Source organism: Aquarana catesbeiana, linkage group LG05 (assembly GCF_042186555.1).
Source record: "Aquarana catesbeiana isolate 2022-GZ linkage group LG05, ASM4218655v1, whole genome shotgun sequence".
In the NCBI taxonomy this organism is placed as follows: domain Eukaryota; kingdom Metazoa; phylum Chordata; class Amphibia; order Anura; family Ranidae; genus Aquarana; species Aquarana catesbeiana.
Window position 1 is genome coordinate 281465103 of NC_133328.1, and position 18853 is coordinate 281483955.

Below are 18853 nucleotides of genomic sequence, written 5' to 3' on the forward strand. Positions count from 1 at the left end.
GTGCCGTGCCCTTTTAGGAGGGACCCATTCTTCCTCTGAATCATTTGCCGATTCACTATTCTCAATCGGTTCAAATGCCGAATTTGATTCGGAATCTGAATTGGAATCTGATGAGAACTCCCCGCTGCTCTCATCAGTCATGGAGAGGATCTGGAACACCTCCTCACTAGCATAAAATCTTTTGGACATGACGCTGATGGCTGTGTGACAGGTGGTGGGTGGAGCTGACGGTCACTGATGGGTGACAGTGATGGATCACAGGCTACGGTCACTGATGGGTGAAGGGTGCACTGCTGACGGTCACTGATGGGTGACGGGTGATGGATGACGGTCACTGATGGGTGACGGGTGATGGCTGACAGTCACTGATAGGTGACGGTTGATGGTCACTGATGAGTGACAGGTGATGGCTGATGGTCACTGATGGGTGACGGGTGATGGGTGACAGGTGACAGGACACGGTCACTGATGGGTGACGGGTTCACCACTGACGGTCACTGATGGGTGACGTGTGATGGTCACTGATGGGTGACGGGTGATGGGTGACAGTTGACAGTCACCGATGGGTGACGGGTCACAGGTGACGGTCACTGATGGGTGCACCGCTGACGTTCACTGATGGCAGTCTCTTATGTGACAGGTGCACTTTATGGGGTGACTGTTGGGTGACAGATGACAATGGGGGGGGCGATGGGATAATGTTGTGCTTGGTGCATGCAATACACACACAGATCATTAACTCACTGCTGCTGGCTCTTCTCTCCTCACACTGGAAACGGTGTGTGAGGAGAGAAGAGCTGGTAACAGCTAGTTATTGCTCTGTGTTTACATTTAGTGAACAGCCGCCGGCCAATGGCTGTTTACCAGCGTTGTGACGAGCAGTGTTCCAGGGAACACGCCGGCACCGACATGCACGTGCAGCATGCTCGTGCGCATGCGCCGTACACTGTAGGGCGGAACCATCTGTGATTGGCCGTGACTTCAACGCGGCTGATCACGTGGTAAACAGCCATGCCCAATGGCTGTTCAGCCCCCTCGGTGGCAAGCGGTGTTTCCGTGACACGGAGGAACAAGGATGCGCGCACACGATGCTACTGGCCTGGCAACCGGGGAAGGAGGAGGGAGGAGGGAGCCCGGGCGGTGAAGTCAATACCTGCGGCTGAGGCTCCCGGAAGTGGCAACAGTATACCTGTATTAGACAGGTATCCTGTCCCCCCTCCCCCAATAGGTGCCAAATGTGGCATCGGGGAGGGAGTACAACGAGTGGAGGTTCCACATTTGGGTGGAACTCCACTTTAACAACTAAATGGTGATAGCATAGTGGTTAGAATAACAGGCTTATATTGGTTTAGTTGTGGGGTCTAATCCAGGTTAAAGCATGTTTTTTTAGATATATATATTTTCAATATATTTATGTGATAGTAAACATATTTTAACCACTTCAGCCCCGGAGGCTACTCAATGACCAGAGCACTTTTTACAATTTGGCACTGGGCTGGTTTAACTGGTAATTGCGCGGCCATGCAATGCTGCACCCAAACAAAATTTGTGTCCTTTTTTTCCCACAAATAGAGCTTTCTTTTTATGGTATTTGATTGCCTCTGCGATTTTTATTCTTTGCGATATAAACCGGAAAAGAACGAAAATTTTGAAAAAAATTTATATTTTCTACTTTTTGTTATACCATATATACTCGAGTATAAGTCGAGTTTTTCAGCACATTTTTTTGTGCTGAAAGTGCCCCCTTCGACTTATACTGGAGTCAAGCACTTTTCTGCAGCAAAAAATTTCATTTTGCGAACCGACTTTGGGGCCCCATATCTCAGGGCCACTTGGTGCTAGGAACCCCAAATTTGGTGTGCAAACTGGTATCACAACATATCCAAAGATGGAGTTCCTAGCACTAAGTGGCCCCGAGATACGGGGCCCCAAAATCGGTTTGGAAAATGTCATTCTCTGCTGCAGAAAAGTGCTTGACATTTTCTGAACCAATATATGGGGCCCTGTATCTTGGGGCCACTTGGTGCTAGAAACCCCAGTTTTATATATTTAATGGTGCTAGTTCCACTGGGTTTGCACACGAAATTTGGGGTTCTTAGCACTAAGTGGCCCCAAGATACGGGGCCCCAAATTCGGTCAACTGTGTCCATCTGCAGCAATGTCATTTTGGAACCCTTTGGGTTCAGAGACCCCAAATTTTGGCTGCAGCTAGGGGGTACCTAGGAACCCTTAACTACCGAGTTTGAAGTTCGGGGGACCTATGGCTGCAAATGGGCACAGTGAGGCATGCAAATGGGCACAGTGAGGCTGCAAATGGTCATTGTTGACCCTCTTTTCCATTTACAGTAGCTGTGCATTTCTCACCCTCGTCTTATACTCGGGTCAATAAGTTTTTCCCATTTTTTTGTGGTAAATTAGGGCCTCGACTTATACTCGGAACGACTTATACGCGAGTATATACAGTAAAAAAAATCCAATAAACTCAAATTTAGGCCAAAATGTATTCAGTCACATGCCTTTGGTAAAAAAAGATGTCAATAAGCATATATTTATTTGTTTTCGCAAAAGTTATAGCATCTACAAACTAGGGTAAATTTTCTGGAATTTATGCAGCTTTTAGTTTATGATTGCCTATCTCATTTCTTGAGGTGCTAAAATGGCAGGGCAGTACAAACCCCCCCCCTCCCCAAATGACCCCATTTTGGAAAGTAGACACTTCAAGGAAATTGATGAGAGGCATGTTGAGCCCATTGAATATTTTATTTTTTTGTCACAAGTTATGGAAAAATTACAAAAAAAAAAACATTACACAATGGTGCCATGGTTATATGTGGAATTACATCCCAAAATACATTCTGCTGTTTCTCCTGAGTATGGGGATAACTCATGTGTGAGACTTTTTGGGAGCCTAGCTGCGTACAGGACCCCGAAAACCAAGCACCACCTATAGGATTTCTAAGGGCGTCAATTTTTTATTTCACTCCTCACTACCTATCACAGTTTCGAAGGCCATAAAATGCCAAAATAGCACAACCCCCCCCCCCCCCAAAATTACCCAATTTTGGAAAGTGGACACCCGAAGCTATTTGATGATAGGCATGTTGAGTCCATGGAATACTTTATATTTTGCCACAAGTTGCGGGAAAATTAAAATTTTTTTTGCACAAAGTTGTCACTAAATGATATATTGCTCAAACATGCCATGGGCATATGTGAAATTACACCCCAAAATACGTTCTGCTGCCTCTCCTGAGTATGGGGATACCACATGTGTGAGACTTTTTGGGATCCTAGCCGTGTACAGGACCCTGAAAACCAAGCACCGCCTTCGGGCTTTCTGAGGGTATAAAATGGAGATTTCACATACTCACTACCTATCACAGTTTCGGAGGCCATGAAATGTCAAGATAGCACAACCCCCCCCATGACTTCATTTAGAAAAGAAGATACTTCAAGCTATTTGCTGAGAGGCATTTTGAGTCCATGAAATATTTTATATTTTGCCACAAGTTTCGGTAAATTTGAAGACGGTGGGGGGTGGGGAACGTTTCCTCCCACTGCTTATAAAAGCAGTCTAGAGGCTAATTAGCCACTGGGATTGCTTTTACATGAAAGCTGATCGCTGGCTGAAAAGAATGATACCAAGATGATACCTAAACCTGTAGGCATCATTCTGGTATAACCACTCTGCTGGTCCTTGTTGGGCATATATTGTAATGTTCTTTTTTTCATGCAGCCTGTGGACTGAATAAAAAAAAGAGATTGACGGGTGGGTATGCCCACCATTAGAATACCGCTGTTCATCCACCCACTTCTAATGATGGGCATACATGCACCATTTTCTTTTAACTGTGGTGATTAGGGATGAGCTTCGTGTTCGAGTCGAACCCATGTTCGACTCGAACATCGGCTGTTCGATCGTTCGTCGAATTGCAAACGATATGGGCCGTTCGCGCCAAATTCGTGTGGCGCGTCACGGCCCATAATTCACTGCGGTATCGCAGTGCATTGCTGGCTGATGATTGGCCAAGCATGCACTATGACCCACATGCTTGGCCAATCACAGCGCCGCCTGAACAGAGAGCCATAATTGGCCAAAGCCAAGGAGGCTTTGGCCAATTATGGCTCAGGGGATTTAGTACACGTCCCACGCTATATAAGGCCGCCTGCACGGCGGCCCTGTGTAGTGTGTGTTCCGGCGTTCATTGAGAGAGAGAGAGACAGACAGTGACATTTGATTTGAGTTAGATAGATTAGGCAGAACAGTCAGTCAGTTAGCTGCACTTACAGTGTATTGTGTATATATATGCATCCCAGGTGTTGCATATATATATATATATATATATATATATATATATATATATATATATACACTGTATTCAGTTTAGCTAGATCCGTTCTTGTTATCTTCCTACTGACAGGCAGGCTTGTCTTGTTACAGTATTTACAGCTACCTGAAGGAAATTACTGGTGTTCCTTTGATCCTATTAGTACCACAGTCAGGCAGCTAGACTATTTACAGTTAGTGCAGTGCGTCCTGCTCACAGTGTTCAGCTAGATCCGTTCCTGTTATCTTCTTACTGACAGGCAGGCTTGTCTTGTTACAGTATATACAGCTACCTGAAGAAAATTACTGGTGTTCTTTTGATCCTATTAGTACCACAGTCAGGCAGCTAGACTATTTACAGTTAGTGCAGTGCGTCCTGCTCACAGTGTTCAGCTAAACCTACAAGTTAGTGGGGTGCGTCCTGATCACAGTGTTCAGCTAAACCTACAAGTTAGTGTGGTGCGTCCACCTCACAGTGTTCAGCTAAACCTACAAGTTAGTGCAGTGCGTCCTGCTCACAGTGTTCAGCTAGATCCGTTCCTGTTATCTTCCTACTGACAGGCAGGCTTGTCTTGTTACAGTATATACAGCTACCTGAAGAAAATTACTGGTGTTCTTTTGATCCTATTAGTACCACAGTCAGGCAGCTAGACTATTTACAGTTAGTGCAGTGCGTCCTGCTCACAGTGTTCAGCTAAACCTACAAGTTAGTGGGGTGCGTCCTGCTCACAGTGTTCAGCTAAACCTACAAGTTAGTGTGGTGCATCCACCTCACAGTGTTCAGCTAAACCTACTAGTTAGTGGGGTGCGTCCTGCTCACAGTGTTCAGCTAAACCTACAAGTTAGTGTGGTGCATCCACCTCACAGTGTTCAGCTAAACCTACAAGTTAGTGTGGTGCGTCCACCGCACAGTGTTCAGCTAAACCTACAAGTTAGTGGGGTGCGTCCTGCTCACAGTGTTCAGCTAAACCTACAAGTTAGTGGGGTGCGTCCACCTCACAGTGTTCAGCTAAAGCTACCTGTAGAAGGTTGGTGGTGTTCTCATACTACAGGCAGGCAGTTGATTTTGCTAGCTGCAGTATCAGTACATATATATATATATATATATATATATATATATATATATATATATACATATCCCAGCTTAGTGCAGCTACAGGCCATTAGTATGTCTGGAAGGCCAAGAAGGAGAGGCAGACAGTCACAAGCCAATAAGAGAGGGCAAGCAGGCTCTGTGTCTAGTGCTGGTCATGGAGACGGTGCATCCTCATCAGCATGTGGCCATGGGACACGCTTGGGCTTTTTTTCGGCAGCTGGCCGTGTTGAGCCACAACATGCGGAAGACTTGGTCGAGTGGATGACCAAGCCGTCCTCATCCTCCTCATCTTATCTCACCCATGCCCAGGGTACTTTGTCTGGCAAAGCAGCGTCCTCTTCCCTCGGCTCAATGTCATCAGTGACTCCTTCCCTAGCCCCACCATGTCCTCCTGAGGAGTCCCTCGAACTGTTTGACCACAGTGTTGGGCACATGCTCCAGGAGGATGCCCAGCGTTTGGAAGGCTCTGATGATGATACTGAGCTTGATGAAGGCAGTAACATGAGCACAGACAGAGGGGGTGCCCAAGAAGGACAGCAATCTGGCAGTCATGCTCCCCCTGCTGCAGCATACTGCCAGGTTTGCTCCAGTGATGAGGAGGGAGGGGATGATGAGGTCACTGACTCAACGTGGGTGCCTGATAGGAGAGAGGAGGAGGAGGCGGCACATCACCAACGAGGCAGGATGCCCTCCAGGGGCCAGCCTAAGGGCAGCACATTGACTGCATCACACCCCAAAGCTCCACATGTGCAGGGCGCTGCAGTCTCTGTGCGTTATTCAAAAAGTTCTTTGGTGTGGGCCTTTTTTGAGACGAGTGCATCAGATCGCACCACTGCTATTTGCAACATATGTCTCAAGCGTATCTCGCGTGGCCAAAACATCTCCCGCTTGGGTACCACATGCTTGACCAGACATATGTTGACCTGCCATGCAGTTCGTTGGCAAGCGTATCTAAAAGACCCACACCAAAGAACAAAGAGGACCTCTCCTTGCTCCTCATCAGCTGAGATCTCCAACCCCACTATACCTTCAGTCCTCTCTGAGACCTGCACTGAGAGGAATGAAGGTGTAGAATTAGGTGTGTCACAGCCAAGTACTTGTGGGTAATCTGCTTTTGGTACACCGACGTCAGATTGTACCAGGCAAATTTCCCTGCCCCAGCTGCTGCACCGCCGAAAGAAGTTTGCTCCCAGCCATCCACATGCGCAGCGGTTGAATGCTAGCTTGGCAAAATTGCTAGCACTTCAACTGCTGCCTTTTCAATTGGTAGACTCTGCCCCCTTCCGTGAGTTTGTGGAATGTGCGGTTCCTCAGTGGCAGGTACCTAAATGCCACTTTTTCTCACGGAAGGCGATTCCGGCTCTCTACCGGCATGTGGAAGGCAATGTCCATGCCTCGCTGGACAGGGCGGTCAGCGGTAAGGTGCATATTACCGCTGACTCATGGTCCAGCAGGCATGGACAGGGATGTTACTTAAGTTTCACGGCGCATTGGGTGAATCTGCTGGCAGCTGGGAAGGATGCAGGACAAGGTGCAGTAGTGTTGGAGGTTGTTCCGCCACCACGCCTCCAAAATGCTAATGATTGTGACACACCTCTCTCCTCCACCCCCTCCTCTTCTTCATTCCTCCATGGCCTCTTCCTGTGCTTTGTCCTCGGAACCAGCGGTGCTCCGTAGACATTCAAGGGGCTACGCAAGTACGCAGGCCAAAAGATGCCATGCGGTGCTTGAGCTGGTGTGCTTGGGGGACAGGAGCCACACTGGGGCAGAGGTTCTGTCAGCTCTGCAGGGGCAGGTTCAGAGGTGGTTGACGCCACGCCAACTTAAGGCAGGAATGGTGGTTTGTGACAATGGCACCAACCTCCTCTCTGCCCTCCGACAGGGACAAATGACCCATGTGCCCTGTTTGGCTCACGTCCTTAACTTGGTGGTGCAGCGGTTCTTGGGCAGGTACCCGGGCTTACAGGATGTCCTGAGGCAGGCCAGGAAAGTCTGTGTGCATTTCCGCCTGTCATATAATGCCAGTGCTCGGCTGACGGACCTCCAAAAGCAGTTTAACCTGCCCAAGAACCTGCCTAATCTGTGACATGCCCACCAGGTGGAACTCAACGTTGGCCATGCTGCAGCGGCTGCACACGCAGCAGAGGGCCATCAATGAGTACCTGTGCGACTATGGCACCAGGACAGGGTCAGGGGAGCTTGTTTTTTTTTCCCCACGCCAGTGGGCCATGATCAGGGATGCATGCACTGTCCTGTCACCATTTAAGGAGGCCACGAGGATGGTGAGCAGTGACAGTGCATGCATCAGTGACACTGTCCCCCTTGTCCACCTGTTGGAGCACACGCTGCGTGGAATAATGGACAGGGCACTTGAGGCAGAACAGAGGCAGGAAGAGGAGGACTTCCTTAGCTCTCAAGGCCCCCTTTATCCAGACAGTGTTTCTGCATGCCCGCCGATCACACAGGAAGAGGACGAGGAGGAGGAGGAGGATGAGGAAGATTGTGTCAGTATGGAGGTGGAGCCTGGCACTCAGCATCAGCAGCAGTCTTTAAGGGATCAGTCCCAAGAAACACATGGACTTGTACGTGGCTGGGAGGAGGTGGCTGCGGACCATGTCGTCCTTAGTGACCCAGAGGACTCTGGACCGAATGCCTCAGCAAACCTACGCTGCATGGCCTCCCTGATCCTGCAAAGCCTGCGTAAGGATCCTCGTATTCGTGGTACAGGATGTCCTGAGGCAGGCCAGGAAAGTCTGTGTGCATTTCCGCCGGTCATATAATGCCAGTGCTCGGCTGACGGACCTCCAAAAGGAGTTTAACCTGCCCAAGAACCGCCTAATCTGTGACATGCCCACCAGGTGGAACTCAACGTGGCTGCGGACCATGTCGTCCTTAGTGACCCAGAGGACTCCAGACCGAATGCCTCAGCAAACCTACGCTGCATGGCCTCCCTGATCCTGCAAAGCCTGCGTAAGGATCCTCGTATTCGTGGTATCAAGGAGAAGGACCAATACTGGCTGGCAACCCTCCTTGATCCACGTTACAAGGGTAAGGTTGCGGACCTTATCTTGCCATCGCAGAGGGAGCAGAGGATGAAACATCTTCGGGAGGCCTTGCAGAAAGGTCTGTGCAACGCGTTCCCAGAGACTGGGAGGTTACAAACTCCTGTTTCTGGACAACGTGTTGCTGAGGCTTCGGTCAGTCAAAGAAGGAGCGGTGGAGAAGGTGGCCGTCTGACCGATGCGTTCAGACAATTTTTTGGTCCGCAGCCCCAAGGTATGATCGGTTCCAGCAACCATCGCCAGCATCTGTTTTACATGGTGCAGGAATACCTAGGGGCAAGATCTGACTTGGACACCTTTCCCACCGAAAATCCTCTGGGTTACTGGGTCTTGAGGATGGATCACTGGCCAGAGCTTGCACAGTATGCAATTGAGCTACTGGCCTGTCCTGCATCCAGCGTTCTTTCGGAACGCACATTCAGTGCTGCTGGAGGCTTTGTAACCGATCACAGGGTGCGTCTGTCCACCGACTCGGTCGATCGACTGACCTTCATAAAAATGAATCAGTCTTGGATCACCACCAGCTACCAAGCACCTGATGCTGATGTAACCGAATAATTTTTTTTTAAATCTCAGATCCCTTCAAAGACTGCCTATGCTGATGCTGAGTGACTATCCCTGAGTAATTATCCTCTTCCTCCTCAATCATCACGCTGATAGCTTGAAAGAACATTTTTGGTTCTGGGCGCCACCACCAATGCCTAAGGCACAATTTTTCAGCCCCTGTTTAACAGGGGCGTGTGATTACAATTTTTGATGCAATACTTTGCAGCAGGGCTCGTTCCTGCGTTCCAACTAGAGTGTCTGTGAGGGGTTGCAGTGTTGTAGCACCAGCACCAGTGCCTAAGGCCCAATTTTTCTGCCCCTGTTTAACAGGGGCGTGTAATTACAATTTTTGATGCAATACTTTGCAGCAGGGCTCGTTCCTGCGTTCCAACTAGAGTGTCTGTGAGGTGTTGCAGTGTTGTAGCACCAGCACCAGTGCCTAAGGCCCAATTTTTCTGCCCCTGTTTAACAGGGGCGTGTAATTACAATTTTTGATGCAATACTTTGCAGCAGGGCTCCTTCCTGCGTTCCAACGAGAGTGTCTGTGAGGGGTTGCAGTGTTGTGGCACCAGCATCACCACCACCACCACCACCACCAAAGGCCCAATTTTTCTGCCCCTGTTCAACAGGGGCATGTAATTACAATTCTTGATCTAATATTTCACAGCAGGGCCCATTTCTGCACCCACCAAGAGCGAGTGAGGACTTACAGTGTTGTGGCACCAGCACCACCATCACCAAAGGCCCAGTTTTTCTGCCCCTGTTCAACAGGGGCATGTAATTACAATTCTTGATCTAATATTTCACAGCAGGGCCCTGTGAGGGCTTACGTTGTTGTGGCCACAACAACACCTAAGGGCCAAATTTATGCTGAGTATATAGGGCAGGCCCCTACTTTCAAACATCTAACTTACAAACGACTCCTACTTGCAAACGGAAGGAGACAACAGGAAGTGAGATGAAATCTACCCCTAGGAAGGGAAATTCTCTCCTGTAAGAGTTAATATGGGAAAAACATTTCTCCTTTCCACTGATGCTTTCCAATCCTTGTTCCACAAAAAAACCCAAATTTTCAAAAAACATTTGGGACAAAAAGTGAGGTGAAATCTTCTAAAGAGGAGGTAAGACAGCAAAACAAATGTCACAGGGGTGATAACCCTTCCCTATGTTTTCCAAAAAGCTTAAAAAAGATTTTTTGGCTGGAGCTAAACACGTTAAAAATGTACCCGTTCAAAATGACAAACAGATTCTACTTAACAACAAACCTACAGTCCCTGTCTTGTTTGCACCGCCTGTATACTGCTGTTCAGAGTATATAGAGCCTTGTGGCCCCACACCTTTCTTTATTTTAATTTGGGTGCAGGGTTCCCCTTAATATCCATACAAGACCCAAAGGGCCTGGTAATGGACTGGGGGGTACCCATGCCGTTTGTCTCACTGATTTTCATCCATATTGCCAGGACCCGACATTACATTAAACCCGCAAGCAGTTTTAAATGAGATTTTTTCCTTTAAAAATGACATTTGGTGCAGGGACTGTTCTAAACACGGGAAACACGTGCCACTTTACAGGCATACTATAGACACCCCCCATGTACGATATTTAAAGGAATATTTCCCTTTTTTTTTTTTACTTTAACCATCATTAAAATCACTGCTCCTGAAAAAACGGCCGTTTTTAAAAGTTTTTTTTGCATTGATACATGTCCCCTGGGGTAGGACCCGGGTCCCCAAATCCTTTTTAGGACAATACCATGCAAATTAGCCTTTAAAATTAGCACTTTTGATTTCGAACGTTCGAGTCCCATAGACGTCAATGGGGTTCTAACGTTCGTGCGAATTTTCGGTCCGTTCGCAGGTTCTGGTGCGAACCGAACCGGGGGGTGTTCGGCTCATCCCTAGTGGTGATGAAATCACCTCCTACAGCACTGGAGTTGCTGATTTACGTATCGTGGGAGCAAATGCTGTTGCTGTCAAGATACATAAATCAGTGTTGCAGCTGAATGGCATTCCAAGCAAATGATGGTTAACAATAAAACAAAGTAACATTACTGTATAACAGTAAGACTTACCATACAAAGCAAATACAATAAAACATATATGCCGAAGCATAGGGGCAATCCGCCTCTAATGTTAGGAGCAAATCGCTCCTCCACCCCTGCCCCCATGCTTCACCATATATGCTCACCACTGTGGTGGTGAAAACACCTTCTACAGCGCTGGAGTCATGGCTTTATGTATCATGGGAGCAAATGCTGTTGCTATCAGAATAAATAAACTTGTGCTGCAGCTGAATGGCGTACCTGCTAAGCAAATGGTGGTTAACAATAACAGTAAGACTTACCATACCTGCAAAGCAAATACAAGAAAACATTGTAAAAATAAAACATTACAGTTCTAAAATATGGTAACAAAAGTGAAAGAACAATAGAGCTGACAATAGAGAGCGAACATGAGAGAGAACAATAGAGAGAAGAAAAATAAAACCAACTATTTTTGGCTATTTTATTTTTATTTTTTGTGTTTTTGTGTGTTTTTTATTTTTTGTACACTTTTATATAAACTGTAAACTGTAAATGTTCCAGATTAGGGTCTCTCAAAATGTGATGGCCATCACATCTTTCGAGACCCTGTGTTAGTATGCCTAGGACTGTGCAATACTGTACCCTACGCTAATACTCCACTAGTGTGTGGTAGCGTTCAAAACAGTCACCAATGCAAAGACCAGGTTGGTCAGGAAAGGAGGGACAATAAAAGCGCGTGTCACTCCTATATCCGCGCTTTCTACAGACACAATATATTTTTGGGGGTTTCGTTGGGTAGGGGTACCAAAGAGGAGGACATGCGGAAAATGCCTCTCATGCAGCCGGCTCACTGCATTTGGATTGGGAAGTTGGGCCACAGCACCGTTTCAAAACAGAAGGGCTGTGATAATCTCTTCCTGGAATTTAAGGAAAGATCCAGTTCATTCATTCTGAAGCTTTGTATAGTACATAAGCATTCAGCAGAGCCAAATGAAATAAGCATACAGACACTTTTTTGTACCAGCATCTGGCCTTATGGGCAATTAGGTATGGCGCCAACAACTGGTCACTGAGGTCCACTCCTCCCATATTAAGGTTATATTCATGGACACAGAGGGGTTTCCCCACAACACCAGTCGCTGTAGGAATTTGGACTGTCATTTCTGCATGAAGGGAGGACAGAACGAAAAGATTCTTATTATCTCTCCACTTCAAAGTGAGCAAATTATTACATCTCAAGCAGGCTCTCTCCCCCAGCCTAAGATGGGAATCTACAAGCCGCTGGGGTAAGCCCCGACGATTAGATGCGCCAATTCCGTGATCAAACAAGTGATTAAAAAGTGACACGGTTGTGTAATAATTGTCCACATACAAGTGGTACCCCTTTCCGAATAAGGGTGACACCAAGTCCCACACAATCTTACCAGCGCTCCCTATGTAGTCTGGGCAGTTCTCCGGCTCTATGTAACTATCTCTCCCCTCGTAAACCATAAAACTACATGTATAGCCTGTGGCCCTGTCACAGAGCTTATACATCTTGACCCCGTATCTGGCACGCTTGCTGGGAAGATACTGTTTGAATGACAAGCGGCCAGAAAACGTAATCAGGGACTCATCAATGCAGACAGCTTGATCAGGAGTAAACAAGGCTGCAAACTGTAGGTTGAAGTGGTTTACGAGGGGCCGAATTTTGTAGAGCCGATCAAATTCAGGTTCACCCTGAGGACGACAGAGTTCATTATCATTGAAGTGCATGAACCGCAAGATCTGCTCGTATCGTGTCCTGGTCATGGAGGCAGAGAACACGGGCATATGGTGAATTGGGTCAGTGGACCAATATGATCGCAACTCACTCTTTTTAGTTGTGCCCATGAGGGGGGATAGGCCCGGGAGGGTCTTAAATTCAGAAACCGTAATTGGTTTCCACTCTCTGGCAAGGGTCAGCTGGGGATTAGCGGCAATTAATTGACCAGCATATAAATTGCTGTGGTCCACAATAGATCTATAGAGAACTTCTGTGAAAAACAGCAAATAAAAATCAAGTGAGGCAAAATCAACTCTTTCCGAAGGACGCCGGTGGCGGCGCAATGTGTGGCGGGGGAGATGGCACTCTGCAGATTGGTACTGGGGCTGAGGACGGCCAGAGGTGGCTTACAGAACCAGAGAAGGCTGTGAGCCCCCAGCAGTTCCTTACTTCAGCACTCATCTTCACCTTACAAGCAACTACTGAGACATTCTTGAAATGCTGCGAAACCCTGCCCCGCCCGGAAGTCTTTTTTATGGGCTCCTCATGGGAGGAGTCACGGTGGTGGGCGGATTATATGTGTACAGAACACTTCACAGAGATAAATCTCGATTCAATGAGAGGATCTCTACAGTTGAGTCCATAAAACAGACTAATGAGGAAAGTGAAAGTACGGTTAGTAGTACAGAACCCACCAAAGCCGATATAGATAAACATGAAGCCTTAGTAGCGAAAGATGCACCGCGTGTATTGCTGTCCCATGTGCCCTTTCTTCTGATTGGAGGAGGGAGCGTGTCGTTTGCCGCACCTCAATCTATATGCGCCCGGGATCCAGGAGCAAAGGTCCTCATTGTATCAGACGAAGCAGACCAGCCATATATGAGACCACCGCTCTCCAAGGAACTTACCAGGAGTTACCAAAACTCTACGGATCAAACAATGGAATTGCAAAGAAAGGAGCATCTTTTTTCAGCCCCCGTCCTTCTATGTGTCTCCTGAGGAACTCATGTCTACTGAACATGGAGGAGTTTCAGTCCTGACCGGTAAAAAGGTCATACATTTGGATGTCCGGGAGAACAAGGTAAAGCTGGATGACGGAACCTATATCTCCTATGACAAATGTTTGCTTGCTACAGGAGGAACTCCTCGTAATCTTCCCACCATAGAACGAGCCAGCGAGGAGGTGAAAAAAAGAGCAACGCTATTTAGAAAGGTGTCTGACTTTCGTGAGCTGGAGAAACTTTCTTCCACCATCGGCTCCATTACAATCATTGGCGGAGGCTTTCTGGGCAGTGAGCTGGCCTGCGCTCTGGGACATCAAGGACAGAAGTCGGGTCTGGAAGTGATCCAGATGTTCCTCGAGAGTGGAAATATGGACAAAGTTCTCCCAGAGTACCTAAGTCATTGAACCACCGAGAAAGTGAAGAGAGAGCGAGTTAATGTTCTAACGGACGCTGTGGTAAAGTCTGTCTGCTATCGAGACGGGAAGCTTCACATCCATCTAAAGGATGGACGACAGTTGCAGACCGATCACATTGTCGCAGCCGTAGGTTTGGAGCCGAACACTGAATTGGCAAAGTCTGGAGGTCTGGAATTGGATGGAGACTTTGGAGGATATAGGGTTAACGCAGAACTGCAGGCCCGAAATAATGTGTGGGTGGCAGGGGACGCCGCGTGCTTCTTCGACATTAAGCTCGGAAGGAGGCGAGTCGAACACCATGACCATGCAGTCGTGAGTGGAAGACTTGCTGGGGAGAATATGACTGGAGTCGCAAAACCGCACTGGCACCAGTCCATGTTCTGGAGTGACCTTGGCCCAGAGGTTGGTTATGAAGCCATCGGTATTGTTGACAGTGCACTGCCGAAAGTCGGAGTGTTTGCCAAGGCCACTGAGAAGGACACCCCAAAGAGGGCATCTGAGGAAAGTGGAACCGGAATTCGATCTAAGCACGATGGTGAGATCATACAATCCGAGAGTCAAGCTGTGGAATTGGCACCTTCTGTTCCTGCCATCCCTGCCCCCCCACAGCAGGGAGAGTCTTACGGCAAGGGAGTCGTATTTTATCTGAGAGACAATGTGGTGGTTGGGATTGTGCTATGGAATGTTTTCAATCGCATGCCAATCGCACGAAAGATAATAAAGGACGGAGAGGAATACGTGGACCTGAACGAGGTAGCCAAGCTCTTCAACATCCATGAAGAGTAATCCGTTTTTGGACAGATTTGCTGATAGATTCATGACTCATTGATACAATTACCACTTGGGACTAAATGGTCTTCAGTCCGGCACATTGTGACGTTCGGCGCACCGGTGTGCCGATAAGAGTACACCGTCACGTGTGCGGACACTAAAGCCACTTTAAAAATGAGAGATTCCTGTGTGGTGCTGGAAAGAAGGACCGACACCAAAGAAAAAAATAAATCCGTCTGTTCTATATGTGATTTATTTAAATGATGTCTGTTGAAATAAGAAAATAAATCACGATGGAAGAAGTCATTAAAATTGTGTAGGAACCAAAAAAAAAATCAACTCTTTCCACCTGAATTCCAGGTTGGCTAGTGAATGGGGGAAGTACAGGTGCTGCAGAAGTGGTGGGCACCAGGGCCGTTTTTTCGACTGGGCACACTGGGCAGTTGCCCGGGGGCCCCACTTGCCTGGGGGGCCCCACCTGCCCAGCGACCAGTGGTGTCGAAATCTCGTCTCTGTCCCCCAAACTGTCTATTTCCTATATGGTAAAAAAGGGTATGTGGCGCTAATCTATCTAAATGTACCACTCACAAATAAGGAAAGGACCTCTCAAAGTAGCATGAATCTAAATCCTTCCTTGATTCACAGTGCACGTAATGCCTATAATTAGTATAGTAACCAATAAGCACCTACAGATAGTTACCATAGACCAGTATACATGTTTTTCCGATATGAACACTGCACTTCAGTATTGACTACTACCTTCTCCTGTTTAAAACAGCCAAACTGTATTAAAGTGCTGAGTGCTGGTTACCATTCCTAATGAGAATATATGAATAAATCATACAGTGTGCATAATGTTCCTAAAACCACACCGTGTGAAAATATGACCAGAAAATTAGAATAGGTATTAATAAATAAAATACACTTCCTCAAAATATATAAATAAATCATACAATGTGCATGATATTTCTAAAAGCCACAACGTGTGAAAATATGCCCAGAAAATGAAATAAATAAATTAAATATTACTGGTGAATAAATGAAATACAATTCCTCATAATATAAGCATAAAAACTGCAATGCAATGCTTAATTAAAGGATGCGACTCTGCACCCCACATCTATACATAAGTGATCAAGTGCAAAACAAGGTGACAATTGTGCAAAAATAATGCATATATCAATGCGACTCCAATAATGACTCAAAATCAACACCCCTCCCACCTACAAAAAATTCCAAAACTGTTGACAAATATTGTGATTAAGTCCAATTAAATGTTGCTTCATGCAATGTGACTCTTGATGTCCATAAAAAAAGTCAATAGTAACGTGCCAGTAAAGGTGACTTAGTGCTGAATTCTTTCACTTAAAAACTGGTGCGGCACACAGGTGTTTCCCCCAGCCTCTCACCTCAAATGGCAGCCCCCAATGGGCCAAGTCAAGCAGGTGGTTAATGCTTCTATGCAGAGGATGAAGATCCAGAGGCTGTCCCCCTCCTCCTCCAGAGGGTGTACGTGGGTCAGGCTTTCTATAGTAGTCACCACCGCTCACACAAACCCCAGAATGATAGTAAGGAAGAAGAAGATGCTCTCATAGTGTAGTAATTCAATCAAAGTTTAATGTAACATAAGTAGCAACTTACATTTAAAAATGAAAATAGCAGCAGGAACAATAAGGCTTCCGGGTTCGGCCGTCCCCAGGAAGCGTCGGCACCTGGCTCCTCCTATCCTGATGCATTGCGTCACACCACGTGGCTTTATCAAATGGTTCGGTCACCCCTTTGATAAAGCCACGTGGTGTGACGCAACGTGCCAGGGTAGGAGGAGCCAGGTGCCTTATTGTTCCTGCTGCTATTTTTGTTTTTAAATGTAAGTTGCTACTTATGTTACATTAAACTTTGATTGAATTACTACACTATGAGAGCATCTTCTTCTTCCTTACTATCATTCTGGGGTCTGTGTGAGCGGTGGTGACTACTATAGAAAGCCTGACCCACGTACACCCTCTGGAGGAGGAGGGGGACAGCCTCTGGATCTTCATCCTCTGCATAGAAGCATTAACCACCTGCTTGACTTGGCCCATTGGGGGCTGCCATTTGAGGTGAGAGGCTGGGGGAAACACCTGTGTGCCGCACCAGTTTTTAAGTGAAAGAATTCAGCACTAAGTCACCTTTACTGGCACGTTACTATTGACTTTTTTATGGACATCAAGAGTCACATTGCATGAAGCAACATTTAATTGGACTTAATCACAATATTTGTCACAGTTTTGGAATTTTTTGTAGGTGGGAGGGGTGTTGATTTTGAGTCATTATTGGAGTCGCATTGATATATGCATTATTTTTGCACAATTGTCACCTTGTTTTGCACTTGATCACTTATGTATAGATGTGGGGTGCAGAGTCGCATCCTTTAATTAAGCATTGCATTGCAGTTTTTATGCTTATATTATGAGGAATTGTATTTCATTTATTCACCAGTAATATTTAATTTATTTATTTCATTTTCTGGGCATATTTTCACACGTTGTGGCTTTTAGGAATATCATGCACATTGTATGATTTATTTATATATTTTGAGGAAGTGTATTTTATTTATTAATACCTATTCTAATTTTCTGGTCATATTTTCACACGGTGTGGTTTTAGGAACATTATGCACACTGTATGATTTATTCATATATTCTCATTAGGAATGGTAACCAGCACTCAGCACTTTAATACAGTTTGGCTGTTTTAAACAGGAGAAGGTAGTAGTCAATACTGAAGTGCAGTGTTCATATCGGAAAAACATGTATACTGGTCTATGGTAACTATCTGTAGGTGCTTATTGGTTACTATACTAATTATAGGCATTACGTGCACTGTGAATCAAGGAAGGATTTAGATTCATGCTACTTTGAGAGGTCCTTTCCTTAATTGTGAGTGGTACATTTAGATAGATTAGCGCCACATACCCTTTTTTACCATATATTACGCATTCATCAGGGTGTGTGAGGACACCTTTTAAATTGGCAGCTGTTCTATCTGGTACTATCGTCCATGGTTGGTGAGAGTGTGGTTTTGCGCACTAGTTCTTTGCTATTTTTGTCTATTTTCTATGTCCCCGCGGCCTGCGCTACAGCTGCCATGTTTAGTTTCCGGCTGCCCCTGTGATTGGGCGAATTGGGTCATGTGCAGATTTCCTCTTCCACCTACCGCTTGGCGCTGACATCATTTTCGCGCACCAGACACCTTCGACTCAGCTCAGCTCCCCTGGTCCTTGGCTCTCCGCTTTAAAGAGACATGGCTCCGTTTGGTAGACCCCTTGGACCCCAGCCTTGGCCTAGGCCAGCCCCACATCCTCCCGCACTGCAGGTACCACCATCTACTAGACACGGCCACGTTTCTGCCCATAGCCCGCTACACTTCCAGACAGGGATTCATCCTCCCCAGCATGGTCGCTGGTGCCCTTCCATGATCCACCAGCAAACCTTCTGGCTGTTGGTTACCTCTCCATACCTGTAGGCTTCCAGTTGTCAGTGTAGTGTAGTGTGTTATAGTGGTCAGTGTAATGTGTGTATTGCAGTGGTCAGTGTAGTGTGTATTGCAGTGGTCAGTGTAATGTGTGTGTTGCAGTGGTCAGTGTAATGTGTGTGTTGCAGTGGTCAGTGTAATGTGTGTGTTGCAGTGGTCAGTGTAATGTGTGTGTTGCAGTGGTCAGTGTAGTGTGTGTTGCAGTGGTCAGTGTAGTGTGTATTGCAGTGGTCAGTGTAATGTGTGTATTGCAGTGGTCAGTGTAATGTGTGTATTGCAGTGGTCAGTGTAATGTGTGTATTGCAGTGGTCAGTGTAGCGTGTTTTGCAATGGTCAGTGTAGTGTGTATT

General features: G+C 46.6%; 1 pseudogene; it reads left to right on the forward strand.

Moving 5' to 3' along the window:
- Positions 1 to 13197: 13197 nt before the first annotated feature.
- On the forward strand, positions 13198 to 15273 carry LOC141145874 (apoptosis-inducing factor 1, mitochondrial pseudogene; annotated as a pseudogene).
- The last annotated feature ends 3580 nt before the right edge of the window (positions 15274 to 18853 follow it).